Source organism: Vanellus vanellus (genome assembly GCF_965231255.1).
Source record: "Vanellus vanellus genome assembly, chromosome: Z".
Classification (NCBI taxonomy): Eukaryota; Metazoa; Chordata; class Aves; order Charadriiformes; family Charadriidae; genus Vanellus; species Vanellus vanellus.
The window spans coordinates 82,609,509-82,634,646 of record NC_138908.1 but is presented as its reverse complement, the minus strand read 5'-3'; positions in this window follow the sequence as shown (position 1 = coordinate 82,634,646).

Here is a 25,138-nt window from a genome sequence, read left to right as displayed (position 1 = left end):
AGACAGCCAGAGGGGACTAGTGACAATCAGTCCTGTCTTTAAACACCCCATTATCCTTGATGCAAAATGCAAACCTCATTGCACGGTGCAAGCAATGTCAGGCTGAGCTCCACAAGAAATGCTATGAACACTTCTAAGCATTTTCTTCACTGAAAGACGGCTTGTAAAGCCCAGAGACTGAAGAGCTTTTAAAAAGTATCAAGAAAAGTTATAGTTCACAAATGCATCTTACATAGGGAATGTTTCCACTGAAGACAACGGGAAAACACATGTAGGACGACCAGTTCAGACTCTAATGCAAGGCTATTTTCAATACAGTTGCACACAAGTGAATTTACTTAGATGCAATAAGCATCTGCAATGTTGGCCCTTTTACACAAATATCACTTAAACTTCTTCGGGGGTGAAAAGCAGCAAACACTGAACAATGAAGCAGAGAGATGGGGAAGAAAACCCCACAAACATATCAAAGAAAAGACTTGAAGGAGAGCAAGAATTCACACTGGCATAAAAAAAGCTGGAGTGCAGCCAGGCTGACAGATTTGGTACCCCACGCAAAATGATCTGGAGAGAAATGATGTAATGTGTAACTTCTTATGTTAATACTACAGAAGCAAGATATATAAACACAGCATTTCAGCTTCAATAGTACCCTGCACTTCAGTTTTCATTGTTCTCTCCCTATGTGCGTGAGAGGAATTAAATACAGATAAATAAATTGAATTTGACCAAGGGCAAAGTGTTGAATTATCTTGGGATCTTGGGAGCTGCTCAGGAAAAAGATTTTCTGCTGGGGACAGGGAGCGAAAGCTGTCCCTCAGGTTCATTTCAAACTGTGAAACTGTTTTGCTGCTGTTCTAAGGCAGAACCTGAAAAAGGTTCATGACTCCAAAGTCCAACTTCACACATCCTTTGAGTCAATGAAACATTCCTCTCCACCGCAAAAGCAATCCCATCTATTTAAGGAAGGCCAAACCATGATATTTATACTCTCACCCCATATATCCCCACTCATTTCAAGGAAATCTGTTATTAATGATACCTAGTACCAGCTTCAGAGCAAATTACTTGGCAGAAGAGGTCAGTGTCATTATTTCCACTTTACAAACAAGAAGAACAAGACACAGGCAAGAGCAAATTACACACGTGTGTCAGGAGGCTTGAACTGATGCTTTAATGCTAAACCACGGCGCTTGCTCCTCAGCCTTGCCTTCTCATTCTCTGCCTCCCAAAATCAGACTGCATACCTGCCATCATCATTAAATCTACCATACCTGTATTTCATACACATATTTATTCTAATTCAGGTAGAATGTGTCCTTCTTCTCATCTACAGTTGGACCAAAACATTCACAAATGCATTGCAAACGCATTGAGACAGAGGCCATCCTTTTGTTTTGCATATTTCCTGCATACAGACACTGTATCCTGGCCTACAGCTGGAGTTAGAATGATCGTTCTGCGATCATTCTGTCTGATTTTAAATAATTGGGTAATTCACAGCATCAATTATAGCAATTTTAGTAAGACATAAAATTCCCTTTCACTGATGTTGTGTTAGTTTGGCTCTACTGTTCATTTACATTACAGTTGTTCCCCAGATGTGAAGCACACCTCCTTTGGACCAATAATTAATCAAGTGCGTCTTGACTTCATAGCAGGACAGTGCTACCAAAAAAAATGAAAAAGAATTTGAGAAACATGAACTATCCAGACCACCAACTTCCAAGGATGTAAAAACTTTTTTTGGACAACCAACAGAGAGAAGCTTTTGCAATTTCTAAATTAGATTAAGCTCTCCCTGTATGTTCTACAAGTAATGTATTACCTGTCTCTCACTGCCCTGTAGAGGCTGGCACCTTACCACCTCTCTGCTTATTAGTCCCTTTCCCTGCTGTGAACAGAGCTTTTTTCTCAGACTGACTGATCGACATAATGAAGTTAAACTCCGAGCAACTGCTCTTAACCTGTAGGCACCTTCGATGTCTGCTACTATTTCAGGCTGGATTAAAGGGCTGCAGACCTGAAAGCCCACCTGTATTTTGTTGCTGTTTTCTTGTTTCCAATACAACATTTGTCATAATAAAGCTTCCTCAGTGCATTACCAACTTAGACCAACACAATCAAGCTCAGAAAGCCCTTTTGCTCAGGCTGCTTGGGGAGGAATTTTGGGAGAACGTGCAGACACACAGACAAACAATGTACCAAGTCTGTTCAACACCTTTGTCGGCGACATGGACAGTGGGGTCGAGTGCACCCTCAGCAAGTTTGCCGATGATACCAAGCTGTTTGGCGAGGTAGACACGCTGGAGGGGAGGGATGCCATCCAGAGGGACCTGGACAGGCTGCAGAGGTGGGCCCAAGCCAACCTCATGCAGTTCAACAAGGCCAAGTGCAAGGTCCTACATCTGGGTCGGGGCAATCCCAAGCACAAATACAGGCTGGGTGGGGAATGGCTGAGAGCAGCCCTGAGGAGAAGGACCTGGGTGTGCTGACTGATGAGAAACTCAACATGAGTCAGCAATGTGCAATCGCAGCCCAGAAGGCCAACCGTATCCTGGGCTGCATCAGAAGTGTGGCCAGCAGGTCAAAGGAGGTGATTCTGCCCCTCTCCTCCACTCTCGGGAGACCCCACCTGGAGTACTGCATCCAGCTCTGGAGTCCCCAACATAAGGGGGACATGGACCTGCTGGAGCGTGTCCAGAGGATGTCCATGAGGATGATCAGAGGACTAGAGGACCTCTCCTATGAGAGGCTGAAGGAGTTGGGGCTGTTCAGCCTGGAAAAGAGAAAGCTCCGGGGAGATCTTATTGTGGCCTTCCAGTCCCTAAAGGGGGCCTACAGGAGAGCTGGGGAAGGACTTTTTACTAGGGCATGTAGCGATAGGACGAGGGGGACAGCTTTAAACTGGAAGAGGGCAAGTTCAGATTAAACATTAGGAAGAAATTTTTCACTTTGAGGGTGGTAAGACACTGGAACAGGTTGCCCAGAGGGGTTGTTGAGGCCCCATCCCTGGAGGTGTTCAAGGTCAGGCTGGATGTGACCTTGGGCAACCTGGTCTAATGGGAGGTGTCCCTGCCTATGGCAGGGGGTTTGGAACTCGATGATCTTCAAGGTCCTTTCCAACCTAAACCATTCTATCATTCTATGATTCTATGAAGTCCCGATGCTGCAGAAATAAAGTCATAATATTTCTCCAGGGCCTCGGTGGAAGGTGAGTTTCCAGCTCCTGCTGCCACCATGAAACAAGAGTGACAACTGCTACAAGGATGGGATCAAGCCGCACGGGCTCATCCTCCATCGGTGGTGGTGGTGGCAGATGGGACGTGCAGAGCCCCTCTAGCTCACTCTGTGGGCAAGAGGCAGGAACTTTGGGAGCACAGCTTATTTTGCAAAGGACACTGTTGCTTACTGTGTTTGCCTGTTACTTGGGTAAATTCACATCTTCTGGGGCTGAAGCTGTCCAGCAAAGCCCAGATCCTGCTGCTTGGAAAGCTGCAGAAAGAGCATCCATTGGGAGACTTCGGAAGCATAGTGTACTTCTTTCAAGAAACTGATATGGAAATTGATAAGTATAAACACCCAAAGCTAGTGATTTCTACAGACAGTGAATATTTGACAAATCCCCAGAAAATGTGTGGCTCCTGGTTTATCAAAATACAGAATGGTTTACATCAAGCTGAGTATATTTTAAACTTTCTTTATGATCACAAAATACCTTTTAATTAAAGACATTTAATTTCTTTAAAACTGACCAGCAGTCTGGTTATAATAGTCTGGTCATCCAAATTTTCATCTATCAATCCTGCCTGTAAAGAAAGCCCTTTTATTACTTTTTATTAGAATTTGTCATTATAAATCATCTATATTACCATAGTGCCCAAAGCTGTAAATGAAAACTATAATTACATTGACTAGTATGCAACTTTTAATGGGCTTTACCCCTAACCTGAAAGGGTTTCTCAAGGACACACTTAATTCCTTACACCTGTTTATTGTTTTGCCTCTTTACTTTCATCTTAAGTGGGTGAGAACTGCACTGAGACTTTCCAGCTCATTACACATGTGGGAATGAAAAATCACAGTATCACAGTATCACAGTATGCTAGGGATTGGAAGGGACCTCAAAAGATCATCTAGTCCAAACCCTCTGTCGGAGCAGGAACACCTAGATGAGGTTGCACAGGAAGGCGTCCAGGCGAGTTTTGAATGTCTCCAGAGAAGGAGACTCCACAACCTCCCTGGGCAGCCTGTTCCAGTGCTCTGTCACCCTCACTGAGAAGAAGTTTCTTCTCAAATTTAAGTGGAACCTCTTGTGTTCCAGCTTGAATCCATTACCCCTTGTCCTATCATTGGTTGCTACTGAGAAGAGCCTGGCTCCATCCTCATGACATTCCCCCTTTATATATTTATAAATGCTAATAAGATCACCCCTCAGTCTCCTCTTCTCCAAACTAAAGAGACCCAGCTCCCTCAGTCTTTCCTCATAAGGGAGATGCTCCACTCCCTTAATCATCTTAGTTGCCCTAAATCTCTCCCTAAATCCCTAAATCTCTCCAGCGCTGGTTCAAGTGAAACGGTCACTGCCATGAACACATGACAGAAACTGCGGAGCCTCTGTGAGAATGTCAAGAAAGTAGTTTTTCCTCTGTCTTCCTTTGACCTTATAAATAACTCAAGAAACATGACAACTCTGCAGCCATGTGAGCCAATACTGATGGATTGGCCAGGCCAGGCTGGACGTGGTCTTGGGCAACCTGGTCTAGTGGGAGGTGTCCCTACCTATGGCGGGGGGGTTGGAACTCGATGATCTTCAAGGTCCTTTCCAGCCTAAACCATTCTATGATTCTTTGATGTCCCTAGCACTCAGATGATGCTTTCTCTTTTCTGAATCACTTATTGCTTGTGAAGCACACTGCTCTCAGCAAGTGTTGTCACAACAAATGAGAGGTGGTCTCAGTTGCTGCCACTTCAAAATCTACCCAGAGGTATGATGATTATGGAAGAAGAACCAAGCACCAGGAGATCTCCCGCTGCCATCGATTTCACTGCAGGATGATGGATGGGCTACTACAGCACTGTGTCTCAGTTTCCCCATATATGAAACTGGAATACATCTTTTAAGAGAAGGCTATTTTTAACTTCTAACTGATAGTTAAGAGGTGAAATTGGTACCTGGTCTCTGTCACCCATCCTGTGTGTGATCTTCAGCTCATTATTCAGGCTGCCTGCAACCAGGACCTCTGTAGCAAATTCCCACTCTCCTTGCCGTTTTCCATCTTTATCTCCTCTGGGCAAGATCTTCATGTTTTACAGTGTTTTGCACAAAGAAATGCCAGTCTCTGCTGACCTCCCTAAGCCCTTAACTGCTGCATAAACCAGCCCTGAGTGCTACAGATCTCCCGGGGCAGGACACCCCTGCACGAGTCGCATCTACGATGATATTGAAGTGACGAGGTAACTGGGCAAAAAGTTGGCCAAGCCTGTCACTTCCCAGGTGAGGTAAATGAGTATGTTATTCATGGACTGCACAGGGGAATTAAATCCGACCCCCAACCTCAGTGGTTTTACCAGCTGCATTGTGCCTCCCTGCACTTGTCTGCAGGGCAGGGGAGCCAGCGAGGCAGCAGAGCAGACAGGCCATCACTGGCTAATCTGCTTCCGAGGCGACTCCAGCTCGTAGCAGAGCAGATGAACAAGAACTGAATCACAGAAAGCACTAATCTCCTTCTAACCATGAGGCATTGAAGGGTTTTTATATTCTTTGCCCTGTGCAGGAAAATGTTCTCTCTTAAGGCAGTAGCAGGTAAATCTCTTCATTATACAACATCAGCAAGGAAATGATGTCTGTGTTTTCAGACTTACAGGAATATTGTGCTGTCAAATACAGCTCCTGCCTGCAGGATTTGCAGTTGTCTTTACGGAAAAGTCATACAGAGAATATCGGTGGTTGAAATGAGGTAACGGTACTAAAAACCTGCCCCCAGAGCACATAGGCAAGCATAAGCAGAGGGTAAGATAATTTTCAGCTATCTAGCTAGTCCAACTAGTCTTAACATATGAAGGAAACTCATCTTGTCCCAGGATATGTAATGCCAATTAGGCTAAATTATCTCAAACTATTAGGTGTCTACCAAGCTCCTCATTCAGAGTCACATTTACTAGCCTATCCTCAGCAGCTAATATTTCAACAAGAAAAAAAGTGGTACTAATCCCATGAATAAATTCGGCAGTCTTAACAGACATGATGGCTAAGGTCGTGTCCTTATTTCCCTTGACCGATGGGAAATCGAGGAACTAGAGCCAAAGTCTGGATCAGGCCAAGGTTGTGTGTGGGACTGGCTCTCCCATTGAGGTCAGTTCAAGGGTCCAAATTGTGCAGTCAAGGCAGGAGGAGGGCTGGGCGCTCTGCATTCAAATCCTATTTTGTCTGATTTGTAAGGTGGGGCCCAGGGTACACAGACTGTTTGAGATTTACAGATGGAGGATACAAAGGCAAAATATTACTATGAGAGAAAAAGCAAGCTTTCTAACCCAGGGGGTTTCGGGGGGGGAATCAAGAAAAGACTTCTTTATTTTGCAGAATTTTGCAGAAGTAAATATTCCTTATTAGTCCAGAATAAGGAGTCATGGAGCATCCTTCAGGAAAAATGGCATTTAAGACATCCATACTCTTGCCGACTGTGAGCCCTCGTATTTGATACCAACAGAACGGTGATTGCTGCAGTACCCTATCGGGCAAACCCTCCCTATTGTAGTGTTTGTTCTTACACGTCAGCACCTCTAGGCCATATAGATGTGACATATGGATGCACAGACATGCTACAGACAAACTGCTATCTTTGGATCCTCTTCCTGTTTCCACAGTAACCTTACAGAAACAGCTAGCAGTCAATAGAGAAAATCAAAGGCAGGGATAAATCATAATATTAGGTTAGGGAGGAACAGACCTTGAATACTGAGCAACCGATACACCGCGTAATACAATTTAGGGTGTTTATTATGCTAACACAGGGCAGTAGCGCGTAGGCATATGATGTGGCATTTATGACACATTTGCTGCTAGTTAAGCAGGAGCGCAGATGAGAGAATCAGTACCGAGATCTTTGTGCTTACAGACTGTTTAATGGCTTAATCCTCCTGCTAAACTGAGCTGAGCTTTGCTTTGTGCGTGGTGCTTCCACACTCTTGTCCAAGAAGTGACACTGAGACATTTATAAACAGGTGCCTCATCATTATCCACAGACTTTGTACCCTAAGGGTAATTCAGGGAGATAACGAGAAAAGACCAATCAAATATGTTAATTCAGGAATGTTACTCTTACTATGAATAGGTGCTCGTGAGTGTGACAAGTGTCACATTAGTTGAGTCCTTTTTTGGTAGCTGTCAGTATATTGCTATGTATTTCACAAATAGTTTTTCTCCCAAAATTGTTTCTCTCTAGGGAGCAGTTTAGGCAACCGTCAGATGAATTACCTAGTGAAAATTGAAAACTGCTTTTTCTATTAGTCACTCAAGGGGTAGTACTCCAAGTAAGGAGCCTCAGTAGCTCTAATCCGTTCTCCTCCAGACCATCGAACCACTTTGGAGCCACGTGGTAGTGAGTGTGGGGGCTGTGGGTACCCCATACTTGTTTTAAAACACTTAATTCTCAAACTAAACACCAAAATTGTAGCTGCGATAATGGGGGGGGAATTATGTTCATTGCAACTCTGCTCCAAATATTTACTCAATATTTCTCAGTCTGGTTTTGAAAAGAGATCAGGTTTCATGCTATTGATATTAACATAAAGATTTCAGTACTAGCTCGTGCATGCTAGCAAGAGTAGAGGGAACAATAGCACTGACATAAGCTCCACTCAGTAAGAAAATTGGTGCTTTGTTAGAACATTAAGAAGTCCCATTCCTGGAATCAAAGCCTATCTAACTTGACTCAGAGTGACATGTCAAATTGGAAACCTAAGACTAAGTATATATTCCTGCTGTTTGTTATTTTAAAATCCTATTTGTCTCTTTAATACTTTTTCTCCCTGACACCAAACAAAATAATGTTGTTTTAAGATGGATGTTGATCTCCCCACCGCTGCTCTCCCTGGAAGAAATGCATGTGCCTAAAGCCTGGTAGGACACAATGTCACTCAGCTGGACTCATTAACATGGCAGCAGTTCTGCATTTACATCTCTGCGCAGCTCCTGGGGAGAGGTAGCTCCAGTTCAGAGCACAGCTTGCGTCTGTCCGTGGCTGACAATGTAGACATGCCCTTAAAAGCCAGGCCATCCTTCAAGTAGCAAGTGAAACGGGCGGCTGCAGAGAGGTAGCGGCAGCTTTTGACGTGCAAAGGACAAGGGCTGAGTGAGTAATTCCAGATGAAATCTCTTGATCTGTTGCAGATAGTCTCTGTGGCCTTGGAAAAATACGTGTCAGCACCTGATCTGCAGAAGTACGTAGGTGTCTGGGGTTTTTACATAGAATTTGATTGCCTGAGTGTACAAGCACTGAGGTAATTTCATTTCTCTCTGTCGTGACTAACCAAGGTAGGAAAAAGGTCAGCAGGATACTCAAAATAGAATTTCTTCGCCTTTTAATGCTTAAATCCTCTGAAAGGCCTTGTCCTGCAGATGGACTCAGAACACACCTCCAGTATACAGCAAGAACTGATCTGAGCAGCCACACTATTTTCCATCATTAATGTGTCTGGTGGGAGAACAATCTCCTGGACTGAGCCACGGCTCTGTGCTTTGCACTCTTAGACAGAAGAGAAATGGTCTTCTGTGCCTTTTTTGAGGAAGGGCTTTGAACGCCTAACTCCTTTTTCCTAGGGGATGCTGGGTTTTTGGCAAGCTCGGGAAGAGCATAATGTGTGTGGTGGAGTCTCTGTTCTTCTTGCACACATTTGTAACAAAAAAGCCAAGATTTCATCTGTCAGTGAGCAAGAAACAAATTTATGTAGAAACATTTTGGTGCAGAAAACCCCATGAGCAGCTCCTGGTCAAGGATGGAGTAGGGGAGTTGGGATATTTTAGGAAAGACTTTCTTGATCTCGTTCAGGTCTCCAGGCTTTGTCCCCCAAATCCAGCAGTGGGAGGAGATCACAATTATATTTTTGGCACGTCTGAGGTGTCCTTTACATCTTCAGCCTCTGCACTGGCTGCTAGGAAGCCCAATCATAGGTGCCTAAACCTACCCATGACCTCCACAGGAAACAATGAGCTCTGTTATGAACTCTGCCATGGAGCTGGGCACGTAACGTCTAGGTGTCTTTGTGGGATTTGCCCAGTAGCTTCTCTTGGCTTCCTATGTGGGCTTTGGGGATTATTTCTTTATTTTACCTCCGGGGTATGCCGTAGTACTAGTATGTTAACAACGACAAGTCCTTGCAACAATAGCAAACCAACCAGGGAAACCTCTGAATTCAGAAGACTCCTTCAGAATGGGCAGAAGGAGTTTGTGGAGTGAGTCAATACCAAATACCTTAGACTGAAAGACAAGCTTCAGACAAATTTTGTTTACACAGGAAAAATGAGAACCTGTAATTTTAGCAGCATTTCACAGGTTTCCCTGATCATTCTAGGAAGCCACGTGAATCGGTAACTTCACAATTAACAGGCACTCTCCAACAGACTCTACAGCAGTGAGTGATGTTGCTAAATGAACAATAGGGCTTCTGCTCTTTCCAGCACAGATTAGCGTGGATGCGATTTGAAAGACTGGCCATTTTGCAATAAAAGAGTTGAATGGGCTTTTGTCTTTTCAATCAATCCAAGGTTAGTTTTTATGAAGGAATATACATTCCCTCTTTGACCTTAATAAAATCAAGTAGGTCATTGTGTAAAAAAGATAATTAATTTTCCAGGGTTTTTATTAGGAAAAAAAAAAAAATGGTAAAGGAACTGCCCAAAGCATGCATTTAACAAACATTAAAGCAATAAAATATTGACTCTAATTTTTCCCTTTATCTGTTCCTTCCCAGTTCCAACATTTGAAGCAATAATAGTGGATAACAATCAATGGGTTCCTAATGAGAGCAGCTCACGCTAGACCCACAATAATTAGCATTTGAAAAATCAATAGGAAAGGAAATGTGAAAACAATTTGATATAAGGTGTAGCTTCCTTTATTTCTGTTTATGTTTATATAGAAGATGCCCCTCCCCATGCAACTTCCCCCACCTTAGAGGCAGGAAAGTTGTCTCCATCTTGGAAGATAATCATATAATTAAGATGTATGAGATTTGCCTGCCTATGACACGTGAAATAAAAATATAATGAAGAAAACAACGCAAGCATGTATAAAGGGCCTCCTCACCCTCAGCAATAGCATTTGCTGCCATGAACAATATTCTTAATCAGAAGAAATAGTCCTTCATAATAATCATGCTGCATACAATGATATTCAGAACAGATCCAGGATGGCATGGCTGAGGAGGTATCAAAATACAGAAGTAATTTTGCTATGAAATACCTAGAAAATTACATCCTGAACCTATTCCTGCTGTGGATGTTTCTGTCATGACTGGGTCATCACTGTTGATCCAGTTTTCACTGGAAAATAATTTAATACAAATGCAATGAACACAGAATTTCAGCCTAGTTCCGTAGATATAGATTATATCCCATGACTCCAGGGTGATACTGTGTAAGCTTTGAGAAGCTTTGAGTCTATTTCAATAAACGTCACAAACCAGTCCAACAACTGAATATTTCTATGGTTGTCATGAAGGATAAAAGTGGTTAATGCTACCTTTGCCATACCCATCCCATTGACCTTTACCCATCCTGCACCCCAGCAAAACAGTCTGGTTTTTTAATTTGAGGTTGAGAGCATGGAAAGATTGGCTGCAATGGATACCCATAATAAGATATAAAGATTTTGAATAGGCTGAGGTTGCAAAACGCAGGGACTGCATTTCCATCTGCAAACTACCAGGCCTGATGTGAAAGTTGTGGGTGTAACCAAAGAAATCTTCACAACCTGCTACATAAATAATGCTGGTTATGATGTTATATCTAAAGCTATCTCAGATTAGTCCCTGTTAGCATTGCCAGGCAAAAGCTAACATAGGAAGCAGTGTCATTGGAAAAGAGTTAAATCTGAGATTTCCATCATCTGGCTAAAATATAGGGTGATGGTGGGCAATTAGACCTCATCTACAACCCAGATGAGCAGGGCAGGAGTAGAAACATCCATCCAATCTAGCTGAACGCCCTACTACTCTTACCACTCACACTCTGCTTTAGCATCAGGATGTCTCAGGCTTTAAATGAAATGTCAAATATAATTTGGCTCTGGATACACAAGATGTATGATTGCCCTTGGAGAAAGTTGATAACTCAGCGTGCTCTGTGTCAAATGTGTATCTACCTGATAGCTCACTCCATAAAAAGCCCTAGCCTGCTTTCCCTCAACTGTGTAAAATAGTCAGACTCCAAACAGGCCTGCCTGCAATTTACACAAATAGGTCTATTTTGAAAGAAAACCTTCATATCAGAAAGGAGAAATGGCTTATTGAAAGTTGACTCCAAGTTAAATTTCCAAATGGCACCATGCACATCACATTAGCATTCTGTGACTGGAAGGCAGTTACCGTGCCCGCCGCGGATAGCTCAGCATCAGATGAGGAATTATGTTAAATGACACATTTGGATTTCCTTGAGACTCAGTTTGGAAACTTTCATTTGGAAGCATGGTATATTTTCAGAGAGGCTTTAACTGCTTGGAATCCAAGCAGGGCAGAAACCACAAAAAGGATATTTTTCATTATTGATGATTTCAACTTTCCTCACAATGTCTACTGCATCTCAAATTTGTGCTGAGAGAATGGAAAGATCGTCTGAACACATTTGCAAACCTTCTGGTCTAGATGAACTTTTAAAATCACGTATTTTCTATATGCACAAGCAAAGAAATGGGCCTGATTTAAAAAATATATGTATTAAAAAACAAATCAGTATATAACTTTGTTGTGTATCTGTACTTGCTATATTCATACGGCACTGGAAAAGATATCTTGCCAATGAATCTTTTCTGCACTTTTGCCTGTTGTTTGCAGCCATCACTCAGAAAACATGATTTCAGTCTGATTATTTTGTATTTTTTTGTGCTTTTGATCTCTTATGCAGTCTGTCTTCCAAACTGGAATGCGCCGTGTCTGCTCCACTGTTGGCATGCAAAATACACTAGGAGAAATACTCAGAACTTTGCATATTGCCATTTAAACTTTGCCATTTTTGAAAAGCCACAGCGGTAAAATGTAAAGTCAGTGACAGATACTGTGCAGGAGGACATAAATAGAAAGGCAATATACTTGTCAGTCACAGAACATGAGAAATGCCATATATACCCAAATAAAAGTTTGTAACCTAAGCTTATCAGAGATAAGGTTATATATGTGATACTTTGTCCTTTTGTTCCAAACACAGTGGATAATAAGTTTGACTTCTGTATCTCAAAAAATCTCTATACTTTCCTCTCTAATTTAGTGGCTCTCATGCTTGAGACTGAAGAGATTCCATTAAAACAGCAGTTTATCCTCATTTTCTTCTCTTTCTTGAATAGAGTGAGTATTTGGCACCTCTTTGGCATCTTTGTTTCTAACAGGACTGATAAAGTACTGGAATGCATGTCCTTAAATTAGCACATGATCATTTCAAGTTTTTAGTCATTATTAACCTGTGCTACTGTGTATAACCCATCCTTTTCCTCATCCTCCTTACTCCAGCTGGTACTTCTCTTTCTCTTTCCTTCCCATGCTCTCAGTGGTCTTTCACATCCTCAGTTTGCTGTTCCCACTCTCTTCCTGTTCCCCTCTCCAGTCAAGCCCCTCACAAGCAGCTTTGCTTCTCGTTCTTGAAGAAGCCAATGACATTTCTCTTCCCAAATCTCCACCTTCTGGTCTACCTTCACTGTCTCACATTCATGCCTTCTAAAACTCTTGTATTCTTCAAAGTAAGAGCTCCTACAAGCTCAAGAGCTTTCAACAGGAGCTTTTAATCCACGTTTGACTTCGAATTTAAGGATGAAATGTCCTGTTCTTAGCTCTCAAAATACCTCAGGTGAATTCACTTCACTCCAAGATAGAGGGAAAGACCAGAAAGAGAAAGAAACATTCATAAATATCATGCGTTAAGCTGAATTTCAGGGAAAACTGAGAAGCTAAAATCATACTGAAAATACGGACATATGAAAGAAATACCTCTAGACCACCAAGGTTGCCCAGGATCTCTCAACTTCGCCTCTTTAGCTACAGAAAGTCGTACACCCCACATGCGTGTTCCTAGGGCATTTGCATTGCCACCTCAATTGAAAAGAAATACCACTCTTTTGCTGGAGAAAAGTCTCCCTATTTTCTCTGAATGTTGCCATATACTTAAAATCTGTGGCAAATCTGTGGCCAGCTTCCCTGAACATTCGATCTTGAAGTTGTCATTTCCACGAGCCTGTACTTTTAGTTATGTGGATCTATTCTACATGCTCTTTTATTTCTGTGAAACCGGTGTTCTGTATTCCGTGTTCTCCTGTAGTCCTTCCTGTACACTTACTCCTACGAAATAATTTCATTACTATGGAATAATAGTATCTTTACAGAGACAAAGAATAACAGGTCGGCTCTGCAGGACAGCAAGCTCAATCTATGTCCTCCTCATAATCTTTAACAGAGCAGAAGGGAAGGAAAACACATGGCTTTGCAGCATGACCAGAAGGTTAACAAAGCTAAGCCTTTTCCAATGAGCTATAAGATTATTGTTGCTTTTCTCTCTAGATCAATATTGATTATATGTTGCAATTTCATTCAGATATTGAATTTGTTTTACTGGGCAAACAGCTGCAGTCTCCGTTCCTTGCCCCTTAGCAAATATTATTTCAAACTTCTTTTGAACTCACATTGCACAAGTGTGACTCTACTGCACTCACAACAGCTTTTCAATCATGTGATATCAGTCCAGGATCGTGTAACTGGTCCAAACATAGGCTGACATACTGGTTTCACAGAAATATGCCTTCCCTGTGTCTTTCTTGCTATGTCAATGAATAAGACAGTGGTTCTCCTCCCATGGGTTGAATAACACCAGTAGTCCATCATGGCAGTCATGTAAGTTGTTGTCACTAGATGATAAAATATACTGCCTGCACATTATTTTCATAGTTGAGAATTAAAGTATATGATATACGCTAAACCAAAACATAGTAACCATTAAAACTAGAGGGCTCATAGTTGTCTGTCACCTCACTGGGGAATATTGGAGTTGACCGTTCTTCTTCAACCCCAACATTAATCTGCTTTATTTTTTTTAATTATGACTTTTCTCAGAAATAAATGATGTATGAATACAGACCTTTTGAGCACCACTTCACTTGACTTCCCTTAGTTAATAATCTCCAATCTATTTCCAGTGGCTTTTGTCAATTTTGTTTGAAGAAGCAGCGAGAGCAGATAAAGAACAAAATGGGCATGAAGTCAGAAAAGGTACAGTCGTAGGTAAAATAATGTCACAGAACTGAAGACGTGTAACTCCAGTCATTTCCATTTGCATAAAAAGGAGCGTGGGAAGAAAGATTGCTACCATTTGGGGTGTGCTCAGTTGAGCACTTTGGGATTTGGAGATCAACAACGGTCATGAAGCAGCCGGGAAGTGATTCTATGCAGAAGTATCACCACTTCACACTGGTTTAAGGATTTCAATCTGTCTTCTTAGAATTATAACAAATCTGAAACATTAGAAACATCTCTTCAAAACCATATTTTTTTATGTTTTGAAATGTTTAGATACAAACTTTTGTTTTAAAATTATAATATAGAGGAAGAAGCATAGCTTTGAACAGTCCCTTCAAAAACATGTTGAAAACGTTTCACTCCTAAATGTCTAAAGAAGATGCCAAAATATTGTCAGAGCTTCATCCCTTCACACAACTCCTTCCTCGCAGTTTCTCTGAAAAAGTGTTCTCATAATGTAAATATACATTTTGATTTCAGTGGAAATTCGTTTTGTTGCAGAAAGTGTTCCACTAATTTTTTAACTGTGATGTCTGAGAACAATGCTTCAGGAAGGTTTAATATCCCAGCCAAATGAATAATCTTTTGAGGTAGGTTGATCAAAGTTATTCCAGAACCTGTGTGAAGTTAGTTCTGTGAAATACCAAGATTATTTCAGAAACATGGAAAGGTAAAGCACATCTTTTACCACCTACTCCATTTATTTTTATATTTTATTGATATACCTTGTGTTTGTTTTTTTTTTTTCAAAAGATGGAATTTATTAAGGTTTATTTTAAAAAATATAGGAGGATTTTTTTTTTAAATTAGAATATTTTTTTACCTTTCAGAAACCAGAACCTCCTGGTTTTAAAATTAAAAAGAAAAAAAAAAAAAGAAAAAAGCATAGCTTAATGTTATTTTTGTAAAATATACTCTATATCGAAATTTTCCATAGGAACTTATTAAAAAGAATAATTTCCCAGCCAGCCTCAAGTCTGTGTGTGTTCCCAAGGATAATTAAGCACAACTCCACAATCACCCTAAAGTTCATACTCCTGCATATTTATGTTTGGATCCTCATGGCTATATATAGTATAAAAAAAACCTTTCTTTTTTAATATCTCACGCATGAGGTTTCTCCACACACCTCCTAATTTTACCTTGGTTGTTCAGTTAGTCTGGATGGCATTTGATTAAGTAGGCTTTATGTAAAGGATATTGTCTAGAAAAAAAAAAAAAAAAACCAAAAAGAAAAACAAAACCCCACAACCCACCACCTTTTCTTGTGCTGATTTCTGCTCTTAGCATTTTACTATCTATAAGAAGAGACAAACTTTAAGTGACCCCAGAACGATTCTCAGAAAGACTATAGCAGAAACCAAAATTGTTAGATTTTATAACGCAGGCTGAGAAAGGATGTATTTGAAAGGCTTATAGTCACTAGAATACCGAGAGAAAGCTAACATACTTGCAAAAAGCATCCAAAGACAATGAAGCAAACAGAAGTAATCACCAGGTATAAGCATTTATAATTTACTGGCAGGTGTATACTGAAATTTCCAACTTTGCGCCTCAACATGAAAGAGGACAGACTTACAGTGAACTCTCTTTTCCCATCACAGCCACAGCTTCCTCACGTCTGTGGAAGTGCACATAGAGATGAACAAAGCTTTCATATTCAGAGCCACCCGCTGAATCTGAGACTCATAAAATTTGACAGATAGAAAAATGGAGGAAATATCCATTACATTCTGCTACATTACTGAAGACGCGCAAACAGGGAACAGACCAACTAGGTTAAGTATTGGTATAAATTAAACAGAAAGCACATTTGCTCCAGCACTGGCCTTTCAAATTGAGAGTGATGGCATGATTAAATAATTGAACTGTCTCACCTTGTACAGCCAGACAGAATTCCAATAGGAATAATCGTTCCAAAATGGATATGAAGGCAAACCAAAGCTCTTCGCCAGCTAATACAGCAGTCTGCAACTTGACTTTTTGCTGCCTTGTGGAAGAAAGTGGGATCAGGATCAACACGTTGTGTTTCTTCAATTTTGCAAATGTATCAAGTACTTCATTAGGGCTGAACCCTTCCTCAGTAATTTTCTTTGTGAAGACAAGGTTTTGTTATTTCTCATGTCACGTAATGCTGCAATAAGGCGTCCTTAAATATTTCTCCTAATTAATTCCCAGCTTTGCCCAACATATAATTTCAAGCCCAAGCATCAGATCTGTCATCTTGAGGGCTTTCTTTCCTGAAGCGCCTGTCATGAGGTCTGGGCATTGTACATGACATGTAAGCAACACCAGTCACGCCATCCAAAGCTCTCTCATCACTTAGGTAGGCATGCCCGCTTGCTGTAACTGCACAAGCCTCACGATGGCCATGTGAGCGTGCATAAATAGTCATGTGAGCCACAGCACAGCACTCTATGAAAGTCTACAACTGAAATGTAACTTCATATAACTTGTCCTTAAAAACCTTTAGTGAAAGAAATTTTGTCAAGGATTGGCTGCCATAATTATGACATCCCTTAAGTTTTGAAATGGCAGGATTTCTTTTTTTTTTTTCCTGAAATTTAAGCTGACACACTCTTCTGTAGCATTTTGGTATTCAAAAGCACGCTTAGAAGGGTTTCTTTCTGTGTACCTGTAATCACAGGTACACATGACCTTCCTTTCCTTCTCTTTTACCATCACCATTGTTTCTTGACTCATCACTGTGCCCAGTTCTTCAAGTTTTCTGAACTTAGTGGACTGTAGTTGCAACCTTTCTCCTTAATTTTCTGTTTAAACTGCTTTTTCTTCATAGTAAATAAAAAAATGTTCAGTTATTCTTCCCAGCCTTGTGGGAAAAATACAGAATCATTCTCATTCTCTAGCTCTCTGCCTACTTCCCTCCCCTTTAAACTCATCAAAAACACTATCCATGATCATTGAAGCTTCTCTGCATCAGGGAGCTCTTCTGATGTTATTGCTGCGATTCTTCCTCTGCACTGAATCTTTCTTTACTGTTGCTTTAATGGCCCCTTTCTGAACAAATATTAGTAACTACTGTCCCTCCTCAATCTCTTTTTCAGCTCTGCAACTTGGTATTCCTTTGGTTTTGAGGTTTCCTTTTTGTCTCTTCTTTGGAGTTTTCTGATAGATTTTCTTCTAATCAGTCCCTGTGAAGATCTTTTTCATCATTCCCTCTCTCCTGGTGGTCCATCAGAGGTCTGAACTTGATCTTTCTCTGTTCCTGGTCAACCCAAATTCTTACTGGCATCTTAGCATCGTTCATGTTTTTTTATCCATCTGCATCTTGGTGGTTAGACAGTCTGAAAAAAATTAATTCTCTGTAAGTTAATTGTTGAAGAGAAGAAGCCAATGTTACTTTGTGGTTTTCCTTGTTTACGCAAGTAGAGTGTATAGAGGGCAGCTGTAACTTCTACTTTTTTAAACCACTTATGAATATTCCCAACATAGTTCAGTACACTGAAAAAGTAAAATGCGGTGGTTTTATTTTTTTCCTTTCTTTCTTGTTTCACAGCATTCCAAACTGAAATTATATCTTCATTCAGCATCCTAACAGCTTACTTTGTGCAACGGTTGCCCCCTGAGAAGAAGTGGAGACCTCATGTTCATGCCTTTGCAATTAGATTGGAAACTATATCACTGGAAGCAATCTTGCATGAATAGACAGATGGAGCTAGGTAATCTCATTGCTCCCTCTTCTCCCTAGCATCTAGGACTTTGGGATGCACTCTGCGTTCCTCCTCTCTTTGTGATATCTGTGACACTTCCCTGGGGATGCAGCAGTTCACGTGCCAGCCATGCAACGTTGCGAAGCAGAAATGTCTCTTGCTTTGGGAATGACTTGGCAACGAGTCGACAGGAACAAAGACTGAGCTTATTGGAGCAGTGGACTAACATGGTAAATATTCACCTGTCTCTAAAGAAAAGGTATTTAAACTCCACAGAGGTGGTCATACTTTACACTGAAATCACCCAGGCAACCGCTCTTGCATGGCCTTCTCTTCATAAATGCCAATTATTTTCAAGGTTTGACACACAGCAGTGAATAAGCTTTTAACATTTTGATCAGAATTATTGTTAAACAGAGAATCCTTTATGCTTTGTGTCATCTCTTATAGACACAAACCACTCGTTTGTGGCTAGCAGTCACGGTGAATAGCCTACCAAAAGAAAATGTGCATAATAAGAGCTCCTTTATTTACTCTACTGTTCACTTATGGGTCTGCTTTGGGTTAAGAAGAAAGGAATAAGAAGGGGCCTGAGATCAAGAATTGTCCTTTCTCTCCATTAACTAGTCAGCCAGTATGGGAATAGACCCCCAACTGTAGGGATTTAGAGAACTAACTATTTTTGGCAAATTAGATCTTAGTTTCTGAAGCTCCACTTGTGTTGCAGATAACTGTACACTAGAGAGCAGTCCAACTCAGCAGGCAAATTTAAGGTTTTCCCTCCACTTACACCAGGTGGTCATCTGAAAGCTAAGCACTAGCACCGAGGTAACAGCAGACATTGAGGACAGCTGGTGAATTAGGCCTTAGGGCTGCTTTTGAAACAGTGTGGGTGTAATGTTACGTCATAAAATTATTAAGAAGTCAAAAGCAGCTCCCTATAGAGGAGAATTATTGTTGGGATATCTCTAGCAATGATTCTTAGAGGCCGAAATCAATGTGAGCAATTAAATACAGCTTGGTTTATGAAACAACAAAAAGCACATTCTATTTTTCAAAATCCCTTGTCTTTAACATGAAGATTCTAATGAATTCACAAACTACCTATTGTTTTCAAAGACTGATTCTAATCTGCATGAGATTCATTTCAAGATTAAGACACCTAAATGCAGATGTTCACAAGTCAATGGAGGTCTGCTTAGTACAGTCAGTGAAGCTTAAGCTATTCAACAAACTAGTCACTGGGTCAGGCTTTAGTTACCCTCATGCAGGTCTCTGGTGCCATGAAATATTTGTGGAGAACGACGACTGTCATATGGGATCTGTGGGAGTCTCCGCCATCTTTCAGCTGCACTTGAAAGTCAGATAGAAAATACCTGCAGACATCTCAGATAGCTTTGGATACCGATGCATGAACAACTGAACTCTAAAACCCCATTGACCATAACGGGAGCTACATGTGGACGTCTACATGTACATTTGCCTTATTAATCTGGAGCTAACTCTTATGCTGGTTGGCTCATTAAAGTTAATCAAGTAGGAAAATATTTAGTTCCCCATTTAAAACTGCCCTTAGTTTCCCAGTAAACAGGTTGTCTTCTGAAACGCAAGGAAGAGTAATTTAGTTTCTTTGGCTGTGCCTGTGCTCTTTTGGGAGCTCACAGCTCACATGCACTGGGGTTGGATCAAATACCTCAGAGCTAGCTGGCTCAAGCTCATTGCATCTGTATTGGGAGCAGATGCAGAGCAAGAGCAGAAGTCAATCCTCACCTTTTTCCGAGGCTCCTTCTACTTGCTCCCCATCCAAAGCTGAACACAAGTCAAATTTAGGTAGCTAAGACCATCTGAGCGTTCATGTTGAATTCAGGACCAAACCCAAGAAAACATGGGAATCGAGGGGTCACCACTGTTTTCAGTTCCTCATCCATAAAGTAGAGATTCAGAGGGTTTGGCTTTTTAATTTCAACTCAGTAATGTTTGTGAGGCTGTCTCAGGTCACGCTATGTGTTTGTCCAACATCAAGTGAGAAGAGCCCCAAGCACTGTTACAAACCTTCCTCCCCCATCCTGTAGATGAATCAGCCTCACAAATTCTACTAGCTCAGTAGTGAGCTGCTTTCTGCGCTTTGACATACAGTATCTTTAAATGCCTGTTTGGTTTTTTTTCTGGTTTATGACTTAGCTGATTGCTCCATGGTGATTACTGCCTCTTCTCAGGCCAAAGAGCAGTCTTTCACAGCCAGTCATCGTTTACCAAGCAGACATGTCCAAACAGCTGGAATTCCCTTCTTATTTCCACACCAGTGACTCTCCCTTTTAACACATCTTTTTGCTCACTGTCTCTTTTCTGATACACTTTTGCCAGCTGACCACACTGATGGTAACGTCTCATTTCAAAGGGCAGATGTCTCTGTGTGCCAGCTTATTCAAAGGTCTGTGTTTCTACCACATGCAAAAGAACGAAGTACATCCATATTTCAAACTGTTTTGTATTTTCCTGTGTGTCTATAGAAAGATCAGCTTGCCTCTGCATTGCTGTTAACACAACAAATAAATAACAGAGTCCAGAGATGGGAGGAGAAGTAGAATACTTATTCAAATTGTGGGCTTATTATAGAAAAGCACTTTTAAATCATATTTCTTCAAATCGAGAAAGAGCAGTAAGATGGCATGGTATTGTCACACTTACCTAGCATCTCATTTTGTTAGTAATGCCTCAGTTACTGAATTCCATTCAGTGCATAATCAGGTTCTAAGCTATTTCTCCAAGTCATGGCTGGGGCACCAGACACTTAAAGAGGACACAGTTGGTTAATCGTGCCTTCCAGCTATATCTAAATTCAGAGAAGGTGTTATCTATTTGCTTGTATTAGCACATCAGTGAACAGCTAGTTGTTCTTCGAAGAGTTCTGCAGACACCAGAATTACCTATCAGCTGCTTTAATAGGCTAAGGGAAGCTGACTGTGTTTCCTCCTAAAGTAAGCAATGACAAGAGTAGCATTTTTCCTCTTAGTAGCTTGTGCACACAGCAGAAATAAAATAGTGGGGCACTTCAATTTGGCTGCATGCTTTTTAACACGCAGTAATGACAACCTGTGTTGAAAAAACAAGCCAAAGCTGCGCTCCCATTCGTTTCAGGTGAATAAACTCTAAAAGTAGTACAATAGTCCCAACTAAAAAGTCAGGAATAAAAAAATCAAAACCCAAGGAACAAAAAGAAATTGCAAGATCGTAACAACATGAACAACACGGCCAGTTACAGGAGTTGAAAAAGCCTAAGGCATAAAAAAACGTAAGCTTTGTATTGGTGGTACAATGGGACTTTTTGACAGGTTATCGCAATGATGCCAAGTATATTGGAAACTGGTTGTGCTGTAAAAATCTGACCCTTCAGGAAACAACCCTGATAGGCACCTTTAATCTACTAAGGCATTTAACAGTCTTAACTCACCAGTGCCTTGGTTTGAGTTAAACCTGCATCTCCAGCTGTGTTTCCTCAGAGATCCAAGGTAGGGGTCAGGCTTTCGCTTTTGCTTTTTGACTGCCTGATTTTTGTACTTGCTTTTCAAAGAAAAACAGAATTCTCAAGTCACTGCATTATCCATGAACTTGGGGCATTTAAAAATAACCCAGCACCAATATCCAAGGTAAAACTCAGCATACTAGCAACAAGCTATTTACATAGATCACAGTTCAGAGCTTCAGTCTGCTATAAGGAGGCTTTACTCATGCAAGTATCCTAAGAGACCTCAACATAATGGATCACCATGTATAAGGGTTACTGAACCACCAGTGAAAAGAAATTCATTTGATAGTAGGAACAGAAATATTTATTCTGATTTGCAATATTTTGATCTTTTTTTTTTTTTTTTTTTTTCCCTAGCTACAAATGGAACAGTACAAGTTCACGGAGAAAAAAAAACAAAACAAAACAAAACAAAAAACAGAAGTCCAATTAAATTCTTACACTTACTCATAATATTTTTCAAAGGTAATGCAAATAGGGGCAAAGCCCAAGTTTATTTAAAACATTTATCGTTTCACTGAGTACAGTGAAAAGTCAATTTGCACTAAATGGGGATCTAAACTATGCCAAGAAATAGTCATATTCCCTCACGCTAATAACTCTTGTCTTGAAGACCCACCTGCAAAGCACGTGTCATAAACAAGAATCTGGTTCTGAACATTCAATCCCCAAAACCACAGCCATCTTCTTTAAGGTTTCATTTTATACTCTGGTAAGGAGTACAAATCTCAGCTGGGACTTCCTTGCATCAAAACAATAATGTGAAACTGGAATCCTTAAACTATCCTTTATTTGCAATTAAGTTAATTGAGCTTTTGCTTTGATGGGACTGGAAGGAAGGACACCAACCTGACACAAGGCAATGTGGAGCATAAAGGTTAAATTCTGGCTGAGTGGAATGAAAGTGAAACCTCCCATTTGCTTTAGAAAGAGCAGGATTTCACCCTGGAGCCTTACAAGAGAGTGAGAGAAGAGAGATGGAACACATGCCATGACTTATGAGACAGGGGAGACCCTCGCAGGTAACTTTTGTTCTCCTTCATGTAGGGAAGTCTCTGCTCACTTAAGATATTTGATTTATTTCAGAACTGGTTTTAGCCACAGCTGCAGGCTGAGAGTGCTTCAGAGGAGGACAAGGTCGCTAACGCTCAAAAACTGAGTGTAGCCTGTGGGACACACATGCCTTTATACATAGAAAGATTCAATGATGTATGATATGGACTTTTCAAGGGATCAAAGTGCCCATCAAGTCAAGATCATGCATTTTCTACAAAACCCTCAAGGACCTATTTGCTACTTAACCTGCCCTTAGGCAGGCTAGGCTTCTTAGCCCTTAGAAGCCCTTAGGCTTCTGTCCCGTGCTCTTCTGGTGTTTCCTTCACATTTGAAGGTCTCCAACTACTCGTCTTACTCCTGGTCTACCACATCAGCACACAGCTGAGCATTTTTCCAAGGAGACTTTTCAGTGAAATTTCCTCTCACTCTCTTGGCTTAGCTCCACCTCCTTCTCGCCAAAACTCCTGGTCGTACTAGTGGCGGTAGACCGCCTCCTCCTGCCTACTGTGCAACCACCTGCATCCTCCCAGTGTAGGGAGGATTGTAGGAACAAGTGTCTGGCAATAACCATTTCCCCTGAGTTTATCAAATCTGCAAAAAATTACATAGCATTCATCTCATTAAACTTGTAAAACTTCAGCCACTGACGCTTGAGAAATTATTAGCTCCCGTTCTACACAGAAAGTCAAAGGATGCTGAACGGTTAATCAGGTAGTTCTTTAAACACATTGAAGATATTTAAACAGCAGTTAATGGAGAGCCAGCTCTCCTGACAGTCAGACGGTGAGCTGTGTGGCTTAATATCACCGGTGTCTCCGAAATGTGTTTTACATTGTCGGTGAAAGGACCATATTATATTGACTTTTTAAACATTGAAAATCATTACTCCCATTAATATCAGTTTGCATGCTGATTCTTAACATGGGAACATAACCTTAGCAATTTCAAATCTATTGCAATATTCTGATACAGAATGCATAAAAATAACAACGGTCAAAAATAATCATATTTTCTTGATATAATCTGTTTTACTGTCAAGACTCGTTAAGATTGATTTTTATATTCCTCGCGTTAATTTTTTCCGTCAGTAGCTGGGGTGTCTGATATTGTGGTAACATGAATGGGTATTTTTGCCATTCTTTCATTAATCTAAAAGTAATACTGTCTTTAACACATATCAGTTGAAATCATGATGCACCATGTAAGTTTATGGAAACAAGGGTAGTGGTTGAACATTTTTAGGTTCCTTTCTTAAGAGGTTTAGTACTAGACTATACTATCTTCCTCCCAGGCCAGCTGTATCCCAGTTCAATCACAGTGTTTTATAACTCAGCATTTACTTTCTCAGATCTTTGCAGACACGTTCTTACCCCAGAGTACTTCAGCTCTGAACTCCATCAGTATGAACAACACTTAGTGCTTGTACGTCAACCATTTTCCCTCTTCTTTTTTTGTTATTGAGTTTGTAGCGAATGCTTTGCCACCTCCTCTGCAAATACTCACACACGCACTTGAAAGCCTGTTACTGAAATCGGCAGTACTATCAGCGCAAACTGCCTCTTTTCGTATTTATACCCCATAGAGCTTCAGCCTGCAAAACAAACCAGAGACCCACCATGGCATTAGCTTATTTCATTTTTGACTCACAGAGTTCAACTGTTGCGAGGAGAATATCTGTGGGACCCATCACTGCACTGGGGCTTCTTCCTGGTGACTTGCACTGAACTTGGATTCGTGTAAAACAAACTGGTAATTGTGAGGCAAAGGAAATAATACACAGAGTAAAAACTCTCCTAGAGAGGTGAATATCATACTGACATCAGCAGAGGTAGGTAACGATTATGATTACAGTACTTTTATAAGTAATTACTCTCTCTAAATAATTGAAAGACTCAGGCTAAATGGTTAACAAGTATCGCTGAGAGTCCGCACTTCTCTAGTACGTTCTAGCTCAGAAATGCACAATTAACCTTCATACTGTCTTGAAAGAAGAAGTGTTTGGATTAATCAAAAAATTTCTATCTCCTCAAAAGTAAACAACTTCCGGTTTTAATTCTGAAGAGTGAGATATCTTCTTTAATTTAGTATGGTTTCTTTCCTACCTGCTGTTTTGAGCTTATGCCTACTTCAATTCTCTGCTGGATATCTTAAAACAGAGAAACTTTACTTGGGCTTCTTACAACAATGTTATTATTTTCTTAAAAAAAGACAAGATGGGAACTAGAATTAGAAAATTCTTCAAGGGAAGTATTGGAAACACACGGAGCATTAGCTTATCAATTCCCCTAAATTAAGGAGAATTTTATTACTGATTGCAATGAAAACACCCTGTCATTAGAGAGCTATTTTGAAGTTATTGAATTTAAGAAAAGTATTTCACAACTATGATATG